Source organism: Mauremys mutica, unplaced genomic scaffold (assembly GCF_020497125.1).
Source record: "Mauremys mutica isolate MM-2020 ecotype Southern unplaced genomic scaffold, ASM2049712v1 Super-Scaffold_100108, whole genome shotgun sequence".
NCBI classification, from domain to species: domain Eukaryota; kingdom Metazoa; phylum Chordata; order Testudines; family Geoemydidae; genus Mauremys; species Mauremys mutica.
In genome coordinates this window covers 170,452-174,578 of record NW_025423270.1, presented here as the reverse complement: position 1 = coordinate 174,578, position 4,127 = coordinate 170,452, and the positions used below count along the sequence as shown (strand labels likewise).

The 4,127-nt window shown below is 46.6% G+C and overlaps 1 non-coding gene across 1 annotated transcript; it reads right to left on the bottom strand.

Annotated features, from left to right (window-relative positions):
* Positions 1-444: 444 nt before the first annotated feature.
* On the bottom strand, positions 445-518 carry TRNAT-CGU. The gene has a single exon. It is a non-coding gene; the product is annotated as a tRNA-Thr (tRNA).
* Between the last annotated feature and the right edge of the window lie 3,609 nt (positions 519-4,127).

Genomic DNA, 4,127 nt, shown 5'->3' with positions numbered 1-4,127 from the left:
TCTGTTTCCGCAAAAGATTCACCAAAAGGTGGGAAGAGCAGACACATTTGTTAAGGCACCACTGGGAGCTGCATCCCTAACTCCACTTTACCTGGCAGGTGAGTCACCCAGCTTAGCCACGGTGCGACTCTCTGGGACTTTTCTCCCAACCGCTCCATTTTTCATCAATGACAATCAAAAGGAAGGTGACATGACATCTGTGTGTGAACATCTCCAGGGAATCACAAGGATGTGTGGCGCAGGCTCTCGAAGCAACCGCCATGCCAGTGCCAGTCATAGCAGCATTTTCATCAACTCCAGGTTTGTGATTTGATTGTTTCCAATGCTTCTCTCCAAAGAAGCCTTTTCCTTAGCAAGCAATGACTTGGATACCAAGGGAGGCCTCTTCTGTTTCCTAGGAAGACACAGGAAAATGTGAGCAGAGGAGACAGAAGCCATACACCAAGGCACCACTGGGAGTTGAACCCAGGATTTCCTGTTTACGAAACAGGTGCTTTAGCCAGCTAAGCCATGGTGCCTGCCTGAAGAAGGTATTTGCAACTGTTTCATTTGATGGTTCAAGTCAACACCTGCAAATTCTAAAGTACAGACGTTCCCCATTTCCCTCAAGACTTGCAGACCTTGAGGTGTCTGGCTCTCTGTGCACAGAAAGCCACAGCTGAGTAGACAGAGGGCTTCTAACATGTGCCTCTCCCACCAGTCACTGTGATCATATAATGGTTAGTGATCTGTGTTTCAGTCGCAGCAACCTCGGCTCAGTTCTGAGTCATGGTAACCTTTCCTTCAGCTCCAGACTTCTCATTTGCCACTTTCCACGTGTGGTGGGCTGTCTGCCCCAAACAAGCAGGAGAAAGATTAAGGCAGTCTTGAAGAGGCTGTGCAGAACCCAGCCTATCAAGAAAGGGCTTATTGGGAGAGCCAATCAGGAGAAGGCTTGCTGGAGCAGCCCATATATAAAGAGCTGCTCAGCACAGCAAGAGTTAGTCACTCCTTGGAGTTTGAGGAGGGAGGACTGGCTGCTATGAAGGAAGGAAGGAGCAGGGAGGGCACCATGATCAGAGCAGTGCTGGGGTAAGGGGTGCATGAGTGACCTCCTGGCTGACTACTGCCAGACTAAGGCCCTGATACAAAGGTGGAGGAAGGTTCTAGGTCTGTTGGGAAATGGTCCAGGGAAACAGATGGCAGGGTTGGAGGTTCACACCTTTTGCCTCAGTAGCCACTGACACAGGTGGCTACACCCTGGACTGCAGCCGGTCACTGAGGCAAGTGTCTGGGTAGAGGACACCCCACCCCACCCAGCAGGGGGAAGAGAACTGAGTGGGGCACAGCCAGAGGGCTGTGTCCGTAAGAGGACACTGAAGTCCTGAGAGCGACATGGGTCCTAATGATAGAACAGATGGTGGCCAGACGCTACTAGATGAGGGCGCACCGGTGAACCAGAGCTAATTGCTAGGATGGTCAGCAGGAGGTGCTGCAGTGAGGCATGCCCCATGGCACCAAGACTCAGCCGCACGGAAGGCTCTCTCTGTCTTGAACAAGCACTTAGAAGGATTCTGCTGACAGATCTTTTCTTTTTCTGAAAAGAGATACAAAAAAAGGAGCCAACAGACACACTAGGTTCAGCAGGGAAGAACTGTCGGGCCAAGCCAGGCTCTCCTGGTTAGTAGGAAGGTTCTTCAGCCAGCTCTTCCCAAAGATCACTATCTAGAGACCTTTTAATAGCCACTGCAGATGTTCACCGCAAAAGAGATGCCAAAATGGAGTTCTCCACTGCCTGCAGCCATCACGCTACCAGGAGTTCTGTGCACAGAGAGGCCCCTGCTGGTGGGAAAAGGCGTTGGTAGAGATTCTTCTGACACCACCCGTTCTCATATAGTGTTTAGCGCTCTGTGTTGTGGCTTCAGCATCCACAGATGCCAGTTCAATTGGGGGACATTTTTCCTGTCTCCACATTTGTCTAATGGCTCCTTTCAACACTTGTCACCAAAAAGACCTGTTTCTTTTGCAAGCGATGTACAGCCAGGCAAAGGCAGTCTTCTCCATTTCCTCAAAAGATCACCAAGCTGTGGGGAGAGGAGACACATTCAGCCAAGCTGGATGCTGAATCTCCTCTTTATTCAGCAGGTGTCTGTGAAGGACATAAATCTACACCGTGTAGAGGTAAAGAATAGGACTTTATTACACACAGTGCTGGCGGAGTGGGCTTATTAGGCTCAGAGACACTGTTAATTAATTAATTACAATAGAATATATAGATTTTCCATGGGCGGGGGAAAGTGACAGGCTAGGCAGTTCCACACCCCGGGACGGGTTTTGCAAGACAGGATAAGCACATTAGCCAATGGTTAACAGATTAGATAATGTCTCCACCCATGGTCTCAAGTTAGCAAGTTAACATTTCATTAATACTTTGATAAAATGTTATTAGTATAAAATATATATGTTGAATTCTGATTTGGGATCCATAGGAATGGAGCAACTCCTTTGATTGTCCAACAGGTACATTCCTGGGGGTTAAAGCAAAGAAAGAGTGAAAGTATATGGCAATAAAGATTGTTTTCTGTGTGTCTTAAGGCAGGCATTGGTCCCTTGGAAGGGAGGTGGAAGGATGCCATATCTTGCAACTGAAGAAGTGGGTATTCACCCACGAAAGCTCATGCTGCAAAACGTCTGTTAGTCTATAAGGTGCCACAGGATTCTTTGCCATATCTTATACTGACGTGCCAACTTTTCATAAACTCAAGGTTGGATCTGTGGGAAAAACGTCTCCCTAGAGAAGAAACAAACACAATAGGAATAGGGATTCTTTGTTCAGTCTGCAATTCTGAATAAGACACAATCATTTAGTTCTTAGCTCCAACACCTGGCAATTTGCTGACCGGGCCTATCTCAGCAAGCAAGGCTTTCTGTTTACCCAGCTTTCTCTTAGCTGGTCACTATTTGCTAGGCCTCTGGTCCTTGACCATAATCCGGACTTTGGGTCTGGAAAAGAACTGGCACAATCCATAGACCAGGTTGTTATATAAAATGCACATGGATTTGAACCCTTCACATACAGTAATGGCAAAGTTCTTGGTTCAGGCTTGTAACAGTGATGGAATAAACTGCAGGTTCAAATCAAGTCTCTGGAGTCTATTCAAAGCTGGGATGGGTCATTCAGTCCTTTGTACAGAGCTTCAGTTTGCAGCAAAGTCCCTCCAGAGGTATGAAGCAGGAATGAAGACAAGATGGAGACGAGGCATCAGCCTTTTATAGTCTCTTGCCATGTGGTCTTTGCTTTCTTTGTGCCAAGGACACTCTATCCAGCACGTGGCATAGAAAAACCTTAGAGTTCTCTCCATAGGCAGGTCCCTGCTACCTTGCTGAGTCACAAGGCATATCTGCCTTCTCTCAATGGGGCGATTGTATAGCTGATGGTCCTTAATGGGCCATCAAGCAGGCTAGACAGAACTGACACCGGAAGCAGAGCACAAGATTGAAATACGGGCAGCATAGAGCCAATATTCATAACGTCAACTATAAAAATGATACACATCTAGAGATAGCATCATTATAATCAACCAATCAGAACCTCTCCATAGACCCCTTGCACGAAACCTTTCTACAATATTGGCTGCAAATATAGAACAGCGGTCGCAACGGTGATCTATACAGTTACAGATTATGTCAATAACGTCACAGGAGGTGACACGGCATCAGTGAGACTGATACTGGAATACTGCCTTCAGCTTTGGTGTCCTCATTTGAAAAAGATGTTGTGAAATTGGAGCTGGGGCAGCAAAGAGCCACCAAATGTTGTGAGGTCTGGAGGAAAATGCCTTCTAGTGAGCTACTGAAAGAGCTCAACCTGTTTAGCTGATCAGAAGAAGATTGAAAGGTGACTTCATTGAAGTGTTGAAGTGCCTTAATGGAGAGAAAAGATTGGATATTAAAAGGACTCTTTAAAATAGCAGAGAAAGGAATAACAAGACCCAATGGCTGGAAGGAGAAAAGAGACAAATTCATATTACAACTAAGGCACAAATATTCAACAGTGAGGATGATTCACCACAGGAACAAGCTACCAAGGAAAGTGGTGGATTCTCCATCTCCTGATGTCATTTCATGAAGACAAGATGCCTTTCTGG